This window comes from Strix aluco, chromosome 3 (genome assembly GCF_031877795.1).
Source record: "Strix aluco isolate bStrAlu1 chromosome 3, bStrAlu1.hap1, whole genome shotgun sequence".
NCBI lineage: Eukaryota > Metazoa > Chordata > Aves > Strigiformes > Strigidae > Strix > Strix aluco.
The window spans coordinates 78,628,884-78,642,682 of record NC_133933.1 but is presented as its reverse complement, the minus strand read 5'-3'; the positions used below and the strand labels follow the sequence as shown (position 1 = coordinate 78,642,682).

At 39.1% G+C, this 13,799-nt stretch overlaps 1 protein-coding gene and 1 long non-coding RNA gene across 4 annotated transcripts in view; one reads left to right on the top strand and one right to left on the bottom strand.

Moving 5' to 3' along the window:
• HS3ST5 (heparan sulfate-glucosamine 3-sulfotransferase 5) overlaps window positions 1-13,799 on the bottom strand; it is a 210,751-nt gene that overhangs the window by 44,808 nt on the left and 152,144 nt on the right. The gene's annotated exons all lie outside the window — the stretch shown is intronic.
• LOC141921824 (uncharacterized) lies at window positions 229-12,112 on the top strand. The gene is made up of 3 exons (XR_012622790.1): window positions 229-253; window positions 2,061-2,165; window positions 12,101-12,112. It is a non-coding gene; the product is annotated as an uncharacterized LOC141921824 (long non-coding RNA).

The following is a 13,799-nucleotide window of genomic DNA, read 5'->3' as shown; positions in this document are numbered from 1 at the left end:
GACCTTTCTACCTGTGACCAGAAGAAAAGTGAAAACTTGTGATAAGTTGGCCAGCCCATCAAAACTCTGTGCTCAGTCCGTGTAAACCTGAATGCAAATTTCTGCCAAGTTTATTTTGCACTCATTCATATACCAAGGGGGAGAGAGGGGAAATCTTGGCGAGGGCTCAGTGTGGAGTCCTGCCAGCATGCTGAATTAAGCAGTCACCCTGGTGTGGGAGCAGCCTGGGGAACACCAGTGAAAAACAGCACCTGTAAGTGTTCTGCAAATGGCATGGGGCTATGGAGGCGGGGGGTGGAGAAAGGATGTAAATGGGCAAAATGTGATGAAAAATGGCTGAGAGCCATGAGCAAGCAAGACATATGGGCAAGTTTTTCTGCTTAATGGGACAAGTTAGTGGAACAATTCTTCTCTTCCTTTCATGTATACATAAGAATTAGAGCTGTTAAAATTTCAAGGAGTGAGAAATGAGCATTTTTTCTAAACAAATAGTATTTTGAAAAATGCTGCTTTGTTTCACATGGTTGCCATTTCCCCCCTCAACATTTTCCATCAGAAGACTGACAAAAAATAGTCTGGAAGATGCTTATTTTTCTCTAGCCAGCTGGACAGATACCAGCAAAAACAAATAAACAATCATTTCAAGAGGCAGTTCATAATGTAGTTTATAATCACAAACATTTTCATCAATAATGCTCCTGCTTTTTATTGAAAACCTTTTCAGGTGAAAAATTTCCATCAAACTCTGAATATAAAATTGAAGGCCCGATTCTGCCTGTAGGCTGGTGAAACAATTCTGTAGAACTCAATTTGCCTTGCATACAAATAAGCTGAATGGAGAGCTGGGAATCTGTTATGTGCTCCTACATCAGCTTGGGGGTTAGTATATAAAATTCCTCAATAGTGATAGCCCTTTTAAAAAGTCTTCCAGTGTATAGGTATGAGTCAAATAAAAGTTCAGCTACGTATGGATATGAGTAAAAAAGGAAGCAAACTTACACTAATCTTTCTTTCAAGGTAATTTTATAACCCCCCTGGTAACAGCTGAAGACAGAGACCAGTTTTCAACAAAAAACAAACCCAGTCCCCAAGGCAGAAAACTTCTAAGAGCTAGAAATTATGAAAATCAACAACTGGTTTATAGACAACCAAGATGTATGCAAACAGATCTTGTGTCCTTGCTTTCCATTCAGTCCATGGAGGGAGTAAGCTACCCCTATCTGTTCCCTGCCCAGCTAATTTCCATTTCCATAGCAGGACTGGGAGGAATTAAAGAGGAAAGACATAAGGCTTCTCCCATCCATGCCTACCATAATGTCCTCACCAAAGTAAGACTGAGAGTAGCATGCTAGGAACAAGCGGTTGGAGATCCCTTTCTCTCCTACATGAACGCACAGGCAGTTCAGCAGTGAGCACACCATCTGTGATATGTTCATCACAGCCTGGTTCCACCACCAGCATGGATGTGTGGGGTGGAGGTCTGGAGGGCAGCCACAGGGCAGCACTGCTTGTTTCATTCAGGCAAGCCATGGCAGTGAGACCGTGATTCAGGCACAATGATGAGGAATACATCTCAGCTTGCAACCTCTTCCTGTTGCATGACATTAGTTTGTTAATGGAGGAGTGTTTAGAATCCCTTTAGTCCCAGGTAACCTTTTTCCATAATGATTTTACTAAAGTGACTAAAATAAGATGGGCCTGCTTCTTAGTACTCTAAGGCTGATTGTCACGAGTTGCATATGACCTTGCTGCATGCAATCCCTTCTTTGCTCTAAGATGCTGATTCAGTGCCATGTACAGGATGAGTCAAGTGCATTATTGCAGGTGCCTTAACTTCTGTAGCTTTGGAAAGCAACTATTCTGCTGTGCGTTCCACCTCCTCACAACACACATCTGCATTTCTTCTATATATAGACCAAAAAGAAAGCCTTTGAAGGAAGGAAGAGCCCCAGCATAGGGAGCAGGTGCAGGAACTCGTGCTGGGAAGCTCCCTTTTGCATCTCTTCTTATTCCTGATGTCTGCAGGGAGTTCTTGTCTGGCTGCACTTTTCTGATTGCAGCGGTGATCACAGCGGCACTAACTGCACCTCTTGTTTTCCAAGAAGTTGACACTTGTAGCCACCAGTGGCCTGAGGGGTATTGCCTTTCACTTGCCTTGCATCAAGGTAAAGTTTGTGGGTTTGTTTTTTTTTTTTTTTTTTTTTTAACCTTAAGATTAAAGTACATTAGACAGCATGATTTCTAGCTTCCTTTCCTGGTTCTGCTAATCATGTTAATGTTACTTGGGGTATATGATGCCCTGCTTATAAAGGGTGGATAGTATTATTTTCTTTCATACGAGGCAAGCCTAGATCCTATAAAGACTTTGGCATGAGACTTTCCATGCAAAAAACCCCACATGTAATTCGCAGCACACTGGACCAGAATCTTAGGTGAGAAATTACACTGGGCAGCAAAACCTGTAACTGTGGTTATCTGCATTGTTTCACTGTCCCACATGACATCCTTGTCTCTAAATTGAAGAAACATGGATTTGATGGATGGACCACGCAGTGGATAGGAATTGTCTGGATGGTCGCACTCAAAGAGTTGTCATCAATGGCTCAATGTCCAAGTGGAGAGCAGTGATGAGTGGCATTCCTCTGGGGTCGGTGTTGGGACCGGCGCTGTTTAACATCTCTGTTGGTGACAAAGACAGTGGGATTGAGTGTGCACCCTCAGCAAGTTTGTCAACAACACCAAGCTGTGTGGTGTGGTCAACATGCTGGAGGGGAGGGAGATGCCATCCAGAGGGACCTGGACAGGCTGGAGAGGTGGGTATGTGCAAACCTTACAAAGTTCAGCAAGGGCAAGTGCAAGGTCCTGCACATGGTTCGAGGCAATTCCAAGCACAAATACAGCCTGGGTGATGAGTGGATTGAGAGCAGCCCTGGGGAGAAGGACTTGGGGTATTGGTGGATGGAAAACTGACTATGAGCCAGCAATGTGCACTCACAGCCCAGAAAGCCAACTGTATCCTGGGCTGCATCAAGAGAAGTGTGGTTAGCAGGTCAAGGGAGGTGATTCTTCCCCATTACTCCACTCTCATGAGACCTCACCTGGAGTCCCATGTCCAGCTCTGGGCCCCCGGTATAAGAATGACATGGAACTACTTGAGTGGGTCCAGAGGAGGGCCCATGAAGATGATCAGGGGGCTGGAGACCTACCTTATGAGGACAGGCTGAAAGAGTTGGGGTTGTTCAGCCTGGAGAAGAGAAGGCTCCAGAGAAACCCTACAGTGGCCTTACAGTACTTAGAGGGGGCCTACAAGAAAGCTGGAGAGGGACTTTTTACAAGGGTATGTAGTGACAGGACAAGGGGTAATGGATTTAAACAGAAAGAAGGTAGATTTAGATTAGATATAATGAAGAAATTCTTTACTGTGAGGGTGGTGAGACACTGGAAGAAGTTGCCCAGAGAAGTTGTGGATGCCCCCTCCCTGGAAGTGTTCGGGGCCAGGTTGGATGTGGCTTTGAGCAACCTGGTCTAGTAGAAGGTGTCCCTGCCCATGGCAGTGGGGTTGGAACTAGATGATCTTTAAGGTCCCTTCCAACCCAAATCATTCTATGATTCATTCTAGGATTCTATGCAATGTACCATTCAGCATGGTTGGAGCCTGTCTGCAGTGCTCAGTGCAGCAGAGAAGCATGTGAGCCCTCCTGCCCTGCCCAGTATGTGAGGGCTGTGGTGTTGCAGTGTGAAGGGGAACCCCTCCACCTCCACAGCATCCTTCTGCAGGGTCCAAGATGCTTCGTTAAGGGAAAAGTAATTACACTCATGGAAATCTGGAATATAACTGGGATGTTGGTTATTAGATTTCATGCAAAAAGATGTTGTGTGAAGATTTAAAGGGGCATGGTTCTTACCAGTCTATCTAAGGAAGTTTTAAAGACTAACACTTGATTGACAAGGCATTCCTTTAAGAATAATACCAGTAAACCAAACCAGTGAAAAACACTTTTGAAGTCTCTGGAAATTAAAATCTATCTCTGTTTTACTGCATCAGTCCTCCACATTGCTTTTAATATTTAAGAATCCTATGAATTTCCCCCACCAATTTCTGACATTTTTACTATTTGTATGATATATTTGTTATTTTTAACCTAAATCTTCAAGACAGCTATGCTGAGAAAATCCTAGCAAACAAACAGCATCATGAAATTAGAATGGCCTTCAGAAAATAACAAATCTACAAGGCTTTAAATAATGTATGAAACTTTCTGTTTCAAATTGCCTTTTACAGCTGAGTGATAAGACAGACCATTTGGGGATTTAAGCTACTAAACATTTTTCAAAATTTCAGCTACTGGAGAACATGCAAACCAAAAATACTTACTTTTTTTTTTTTTTTTTTCCCCTTCAACAAAAGAAAGTGATTTAGTGTTTGCCAGAACAAAAAATAGCTTATGTTTCCTGCCAGATATAAGGAAAATAAAGGACTGAATTTATCAGAGAAATTAATCCAGCAAATTATATTGCAGAAAGAGCATGCATTATCTAAGACCTTCTCATGTGCACACACAAAGTTACACACCAGCATCCATCAGACTTGTTGAGCTGCACTCACTCACTCGTGACACCTGAGAGTGAAGCCTGGTGTCTCTTGTCCTGTCCCATGGCACACACTCCTGCAGACCATCACAGTCACTGCAGGTGCCACCCAGTGGGTGGAGTTGTGGTACTCTAGCACAGACCAGGGATGTCTTCTGAGGAAACACACTGCTCAGCCTCAGGCAAAGGACCTGGTAATTTCTCCACCAGAAGCATGCCTCTTCTCCCACCTGGTGATGTGGGTTTTCACAGTAAGTGGCTCATGAAGGTGGTGGGGACAAGAGTCTGGATTGGTTCTGTCCTTTCTTTAGTTTCGGGGAGTGGGAGCTGGAGAGGTGTGCAAGAGGATCCAGAGGATCTGGAGGCAGTCCTTCAGCAGCTAGGGCAACTGCTGGTGAGGGAAAAGCTACCACAAGCCCCACAGCCAGCCTGATGCCAACACTGGTGCTTACAAAGGAGTTCTCAGCTTTCTAAGAAAGACAGCTGTTTCCCAGGGTGCCAACCCTGAGGCAAACTTCTTTTCCCCAGGGAGACGGATACCTTGTCTAGAGGGATTTCTCCTGTAGGTCCTATCTCTGCTTGGCCAGCTTATTAGTTAATGCTCACTTGTGGAAGGGGCTGAGAGTCATTAGTTCCCTTTGAACTGCGTATGAATAAAAATAATTCAGCATCACAAGCCTGAAATGATTTCAAGTGAAATCTTGGCATTAGTCAGGCAATGAAATGAATGGGTTGTTATTTGGTCGTTTGTCCAACAGATGGACATTTTTACCATCTGAACATGAACCTTCTCTTCTTTTGCCTCCTTAGGCATATCCCTTGCTCCACTAGAAAGGAAGGACTTATAGGTGAGGTAGATAGTGCTGACCTTAGTAAAAATTTCCTGATATTTCTTAACACTAGAGTATGCTTTTTGTTGCTTCAAACTTTCTCAGATTTTGAAGAAACAGGCTTGAGTTTTCTATGTCTGGTGTGTTTTTCAGCCTCAGTTTTTGGCATGGAAATTTCATAGTCAAAATAGTTCAGCTGTTTCAGAGAAGAAGAGAACCAATATTGAACTGTGTGTCTTAAAAATAAATTGGAAAAAGCACAGGGATGTTATGATGGAGAGAGCAAAGAAAGGGGCAGAAGTATAGAAGTCAGCAAGGAGAGTCAGTGAAAGACTGAGAATGAAGGAAATAAGTATCACAGAGGCAGAGGATAGGATCTGAATTGACTGCTAGGATGCTCATAAAATGAAAATTAATCATGTTGCCATTTTCAGAGTGTAGTATATGTCTAGGTGTTATTTCATGCAGTTTTTTATCAAACTTGTGCAAGGTGACTTGCAACCGCAAAGGGGTAGGCAATAAGGCAGTGTTGTCTCATTGTCATCTCTTCCTGATTACATTTGAGACAACATTAAAGAATTGTTTCTTTTGCTAGTAAAACATGTCTCTGCTCTAAATGTATTCAATTTACCAATTTATCAAGTCTGTTGAAGTGGGAATGATTACCTGCTTTTTGAAAGTAAAAATCATTATAGATGTGCAAACCATTCGATTTCAGCATGACTTCGGACATCTTGGGGAGAATTCCAAATGTGTAGACCATGCCCAGCCTTCAAACTATGAACTGACTTTCTGGTATTAAGGTTTGAAAAGTAGGGAACAATCACACAGAAGTCTGAAATATTCTGTTTAAAAAGTGTTGAGGAGTAATTTTTTTTTTCCCCCCCTTATCTGGAATAAACATGTTAATTTTTGTATTATTTGCAGTTACCCCGAATATTAAGATAAAAATTTTCACCTGAAGCCTCTTACCCAATTTTACTTCACAATGTAAACTTGCCAACTGTCAATTGCAGTTTTTAGATGAGCATTTTATCTTAAAATCTTTTTTTTCCTTATTACTATATTTTATGTGACCTACAAATTAAAAAGGTGTTTGCACTTGTATGGGAAGGGAAAGCTGAGTCCCTTCCCTCATCACAGAGTGAATACCCCTTGTTTATCTCCATCATATTTTACTTGCAATGAAGTTATTTTCCTGACTTCATCCTTTAGCACAAAATCCTTTCTCTTAGCATGAACAAACTCATTTTTTTTAATCCCTCATGGCATTGAGCAAAGTCATTTCCCTCAGTGTGGACTTTCTGAGAAAGAAAATGATCTGAATATTTGTTTTCAAGGAGAAGCATTTTAAAAGAATGAAGGTTATCTGAAAGGGTATCTGAAAGGATTGCTGTGAAAGCATCTGTAAAAACACCTGTGAAAGCAAAGTGGCTGTTATTGTTAACTAGTTAGTATGCTCCATTGTCTGTATGGGCAGCACACATACATACTATCATAAGAAACTCTCTCACCTTTCATTGTTTCTGTGTTAGTCATCCTACAATCATAAATTTGCTTTTCTTGTGCGAAGCATGTAGTGACAACTACAGCTGAGATTAGAAGAAACACAGGGGCATAGGAATTGCCAAGGTAGACTAAATCAGAAGTCTATGTAATTCATTGCCTGCAAGAAAACTACCAGTGTTAGATAATCTACAATCTTTAGGCAACTTTTCATCCATGGAAAGTTGATGACTGAGATCTAGCTTGTGAAACAAATTGAAACTTGAGGATTGTGACCTCTTTTCTTGAAACAGCAACCAACATGTGAACAAGCATTCTTTGACCGGATGTTATATGTATACATTTTAAAATATGCCAATATCTAGCCTCTGGAAGAAAAAAGATCATTTTTTAAAATAGAAACTCACACACATCATGCTAAGTACTATCAAGAAAATGACAGCTCTTTCACTCACAGGTAGTATGTTAGTTGTGTTTCATACTTTACATTAAAGGAAATTAAAAATATGTCCTGATCTACCAGGAAGTACAGTATTCAGTTGATAGTATTTCAGTATTACTGACTTGCAGAAAACAGACTCTACAACTCAAATAGAGTTATAAAGCAGGTATGTTTACTCCAGCGCCGGGGTGCAAGGGGATTTCTCCACAAAGCTTGTACCCCCACCTCACATTTTAGCAAAAACTTATAGAGTGTGGATATACATATTCATTGGGTTACATAACACAAACATACATATGCATGAGTAAGGCTGGGTTAGTTCGAAAGGCTGGTGTCAGCAGTTTATGTTATCTTTGCACCTACGCATTGCCTCCTGGTGGTCGTCTTCGGGGGTCTTTGGGAGGAAGGCTCGTAGTCTTTCTCAACTTGTACTTTTCCCCAGAGCATTCACAGATTCTCTTGGCCAATTTCTTGAATAACAAGAGTGTTTTTCAGCCGGTTTACTCATTCTATCTTATCTAAGAGAACCAATGGAACATCTACTATCCATATATGGCTATCTTTACTCATTACCAAGACCCAACTAGTTAGAGCACATCTGTTTCCCAAGGACAAAAACATGATATTTTGCTGAACACTGCAGTTCTTGGTAGATTTTCACAGTAAACTGCTTTGTTTTGATGAACACAGTAGTCCTTGGTAAAATTCCACAGAACAGTCTGGGCAAACAGGATTCTTAGCAATATTCAAAAATACTATAAGTAATACTATAAGTTGCTATAAGTAAGTAAATAAGTTGCTAAGCAGTTTGCTATAAGTAAATAAATCTCAAAATAAGTAATCATTTCTCTGTATCATTACTAACATGGAATATATGTGGAAGCCTTTAATAAAGGTTGTTCTTAAATGCAGGCTCCATTACAGTCTTATCAATTTGAAACATTTTTCTTCTCATTTCTTGTGGCTGTTGCTGCTTGCACTGACAAGGTGAGGTACACAGTACAATCTTGTAATTTGTTGGAGAGAAGGATAAACTAGCCCAGAGGAAATGCTACAACACACCTGGGACATCTAGCTGTTCTTTAGATGTAAAAATTTCACTGAGACACTACAGAACATGCAGTCTGTGCTGTGTTATCCATGTTCACCTCCATGTACAGAGAGATTTGTTTAGAAAAATTGTAATTTTTTTTTTAAAAAACAAAGCACTCTGAATATCATTCTAAATAAGATAATGAAGCAGATGACAAAATTCATTTAAACCTTGACATGTTCATCATACCTATGACTTCTAACATTTTCTATTTTAATCCAGGCACACAACCCTCCACATAGTAAAATAAAATATTCTAATAATGAATAAAATATTCTAATAATGAAAATAATGGCTTTATATACCCAAATAACAACTGTAACAAAAACTTAATTCAAGTATTAATTTTCTCTTTATAGCTATCACTGAGACTTCTACCTTCTGTCAAGTTTGGTCAATGGGTCCAAAATTAATAGGAAGTTATAAGAGCCTGCCAGACAAATATGGAGAGCATATTTAAGTAAATCACATTTTCTTCAGAAAAAAAGATAAAAAACCAGATGATTAGATTAATCTCATCAAGTAATTCACATAGCCTGACATGTTTGGTATCAGTTCTCACTCAAGAAGCGTACTAACTTATATGATGTTTTTTCACTCAAGCAGTGTACCACTCCCAAATTTCACATGCATATATAAACTAAAAAAAGCCTCACAACTTTTTGACTTGGGTCCATCCCTGGGAAAGAGATGTTTCTCATCTGCTGGCAAGGCATATTTGTCACATTTCAGTCAAGAGCATCTAAGCATGTTTTAGTTATCTCTTTATTTGCTTGCCAGAAAGAACAGATGATGTTAATCACAGCAATGATGGAAGAGAGCATCCAAAAGGTCCACATGTCTTTTGATTAAAGCATGTTAGATAGTATTTTAACTTCAAGGGTTTTGTTGTTGTCACGGCACCCTTCAGGGATGCACCTATATATCTGTGCTTTTTCACCATGTATACAATATGGAGCTCTCTTGCTGTTACTTTTCATATATCTTTTTCTATTTAAATCCCTTGATGATTTGGTATTCACATCTAAAGCTTTATCCAAAGATTTAAAATATTTTGGAAAGCCCCAAAACCGAGTTTGCCTACTGCTTATTCACCAACTCCTTAACTCAAGAGCTTCAGCTCCATATTTCCTCCTGGAACACGGAGAAATCCTTCATGCGCAGCAAGATTTGGCCTCACCTTACCCCTGATTACTACTCCCTGTACTGACACACTATTTTCCTTTACATGCCTGTATTATTTACATGCCCTGTATACATGAGCTTCCATAGGACCTGCCTTAGGAATTGTTTGGACAGTTCTGAAGATGCAGAAAAATTCTTGTGCCTTGGCTATGAATGTATCTTTCAGGTTGCACCTACACAAGGAAAATATTCTTATATAATCCAAGTTTTGATCTGAAACTAATACCTTTGTATACTAACTAGTATGAGCACTTACAGAGGAACAAAAGCACGGGAGAGACTTTTGTTCAAAAAGGTTACCAGAAACAGTTTTGCACAACCTCCGGAAGGTACCACCCAGACTAGAATGTGTCAAATCCCTTGCTCGGACAAGCCCCGTTGCCAGTACTAAGAGGGTTCTAGGAGGCACTAAAATCCGCATACTCAGTGCAGAGAACAGAGCCCAGCCCTGCTGGAGGGTGGGACTATGACCACTTGGAAGCCTTGGAGTAAAGGTTGCTGGACTGTCTGGAGAGCATCATCCCTGAATGCTCACAGTTGCCACTGAAAGAAGTAAACACTGGTTTAATCTCAAATTACAATGTGAAGGCATATTCACCTGTCTGGGGTGAGAGAATGGGTGAGGACGTATCAGAGAAAGGAAACTTTGAGGAGTTGGGATTCCCACAGAGACCCATCTTTGAGGGTGCATTTCCACACGCAGGTGGGAAGTTATGACACTGTAAAACTTCGGTTCAAGGACTACCTCAAAATTCTGGTTCTTTCTAATTAATAGCTTTAGTCACTAATGAGCAATAACCAGCTCTCTAAAAGAGAGAGTCTCTGTTGTGATTTGTCATTACACATAGTCAAAACTGATTTGGAAACTGAGTTGAATAGTGAGCTGAATAGTGAAGTTGAATAATGAAACAGTCAGTATGACAAAAATTTTATGTTAATCTAAAAAAACCCTGATTGAGAAGAGATACAGAGGAATTTCATGGTACCAAATGACAGGAAAATGAGATGGCAGACAAAATTCAGTGTTGAAAAAGGCAAACTAATGTATGTTGGTAGGAACAACCTTAAGTATACATGCACACTAAAGCATGGTCATGAAAATCAGCTCTTGCCCATCAGGAGAAATGGATGCAAATAGCTCTGTGCAAAATATCAATGGTCAGGGAAGTTAAAGTAACAAAGAAATAGTAGAAAAGGAAGGGATAATAAAAGAGGAAAATTGTCACATCACTGGGTGCATTCCTGGTTTGCCTACATATTGAATTCTGCAGATAGTTCTGGTTGTGTTACTTCAAAAGAGACAAAGTAGAATTACAGATTCTTCAAAGAAGAATCATAAGGTTGGGCAATGACCTCCCTGTGAGTGGTAATTACATAAATTGGAACTCTTCAGGTTGAAAAAGGAATATTGGTAGAAGGAAAATATGATCTAATTTTATAAAATTAATAATTTTGTGGAGATACTGAACAAGAGACTGATTATCCATTATTTTTCAGGATGCAAGAACTAGGAAAAAACAAATGAGATTATCATTAGGAGGTTTAAAATAAACAAAAGGAAGTACTTTTTCAAATAAGGCATAATTCAGTTGTCGAACTCTTTGTGAACGTCAAAAGTGTAAGTGGATTCAAAGGCAGATTGAAGACTTTCAATGAAAAATCCATCAAAAGCTATTAAACACAGTGAAGTGATTACAACATACAGCTCACAAAGTCTCTGAAATGCAAATTACTGGGAGTAGCAAGGGTGCAAGTTAAAGTATCACTCAGTATTTGCCCTGTTTCTTAGACTTCTTCCACAAGCATGCTTTATTTATTCTTGTCAGAAATGGGATACTGGACTAAATGAACTTTTGAGCTGATCCGGCACAGCTGTTCTGTGTGTAGTATATAACAGTTTTCACTTAAGCCAACAAGGTAATTTCATTGACTTTAATGGGAGCTGAATTAGGCCATCTGAGAGAATGAGTCTCCCAATAAGATGTTTTGCTAAGGATATGAAAGCTAAACTTGTTAGACTGGCAAATGTAAATTCAAAGGAAATTACAAAGTTGCCTAAACCATAGTGTGCCTGCAATGTAACTACAAAGAAAAACCACTATAAGGATTTATTTAAAAATGGTATGCAAAAGCTATAGGTTTATGAATTATCTATTCTTGAATTCAAGTGACTGGTCAGATGACTGCTTTTGCCCTCTCGAGTGGTAGCTGATCTGGTTGCATAACTGTTCATCTGAGCTTGTAAAATGCATGGTCAATTCAAGGTCAGTCTATACTTTTATGAAATTAAGATGATAATAGATATGGCCAAACTACAAACATGTCACCTCCTTTTCCTGAATTATTTGCTTTCCCGAGACACTCATTAGTAAGTGAACAATTAGATCAATATTATTTGATTTTATTTTCTTTTTGAGAAAGAACTCTTTTAGAAAACAAGTTGTGTGTTTGCAGACAGAACATGTTCCTAAAAAAGAAAGAAAAGAAAAGGAAAGAAAAGGAAAGGAAAGGAAAGGAAAGGAAAGGAAAGGAAAGGAAAGGAAAGAAAAGAAAAGAAAAGAAAAGAAAAGAAAAGAAAAGAAAAGAAAAGAAAAGAAAAGAAAAGAAAAGAAAAGAAAAGAAAAGAAAAGAAAAGAAAAGAAAAGAAAAGAAAAGAAAAGAAAAGAAAAGAAAAGAAAAGAAAAGAAAAGAAAACCAGAATAATTATTTTAAGAGTGTAAACCACAGAGTTATTTCTTTAGTCCTACCACCATGACAGTGTGTTAACTAAGGCAAGCTAAATACCAGTGGCATATTAGGGTGGAAAAACATCAAATTGACTGACAAAAAGAATTTATTTACATGAAAAAACAGTATTTTTAATTTTGAGGAAATATTGCTTTTGCATGTCAAATCATGTTCTCAAGACATCTCTTGCCCAAATGCTGTAACATTATGCCTATGTGTAAGACTCAGTGTATGTTATGTAAGGATAAGGAAAAATTCCTTCAACTGCACTGCCCTATAAATGTGAGGAGTAATTCAGGTACTTAGACATAGGCATTTAATGCCAACTGAGATGCTCTGTGATAATTCAATATACATGCATGGTGCTAACAGGTATGACACAGGAATGTTAGAGGACTCCCACCTTTCAGAGTTGTGATACACTGTTGCACCTCAAAATGTGTTAGGGACATATATTTAGGTACTTGATTAATTGCCTAGGTTTCAAATTTAATCAAGCTATGGGGGATCTCTCAACGGAGAGTAACAGGTACCTCCCAAAGGCAGTTCATCTCAGCCTATGATACTATTTTGAGATAGATAGCACCTGTCACTTGTGGAAGGTTGTCTTTCTCTTTAGAGAGTAGGTCTTAATGGGTAACCAACTAACTCAGGCTTGACTCCTAGTTCTTCTTCAGCCAGTGTCAAGTGAGATGAATCTCACCCAGTTATTCTACTGGGTGACTGTTACACTACTGCAACACAAATATTAATAATGAATAGGGGTTTTGTTTCCCAGAGCTCAGAACAAGCTCTAAGGACTTAATGTTAAATGTTTCTCTTTCTTGATGAGGGAATGGAGTACAAGCAGTGAAGTTATTTAACCCGGTTCACTTGGCAAGCTATCAGCAGAGCTAGCAATGCAATCCTTGCTTGTGGATGGCTAAATATGGTATATAAAAGCTACTTTATCCTAATAATGAATTGTTAATAACCTGGCTGGAAACAAAGATGGAACTAATTATATTTGTTTCATGTTTCATGGTGAGTTGAATATTAAGTATAACTAATATAGTGAAGAAATTAATATGGTAAGACCATTAAGCTTCACAAGGATGTATATTGATAGACAAATGTAGAAAACCGAATGGAAAATAAGACCAATAGGTTTTACCTTTAGTGTCTGGACCTACTGGGGAGATGTGAATATGTATCACCTCAACCAAATATCATAAGGGAGAGATGGGAAATTCATTACTGTCAGAGGGGAATATACTAACTTTATTGCAGTCTTCCAGTATTCAGTAGAATATCTCTCTAGGAAGGTATTGCAGGGCTTCTGTGCACTGGGAACACCTCATGAACTAGGTACAAAGGGAACAGCTTTTTTTTAAAAAAAAAAATGTTCTGTTAAAAGGAATGCTGGGAGCATGAGAACTTATAAGTA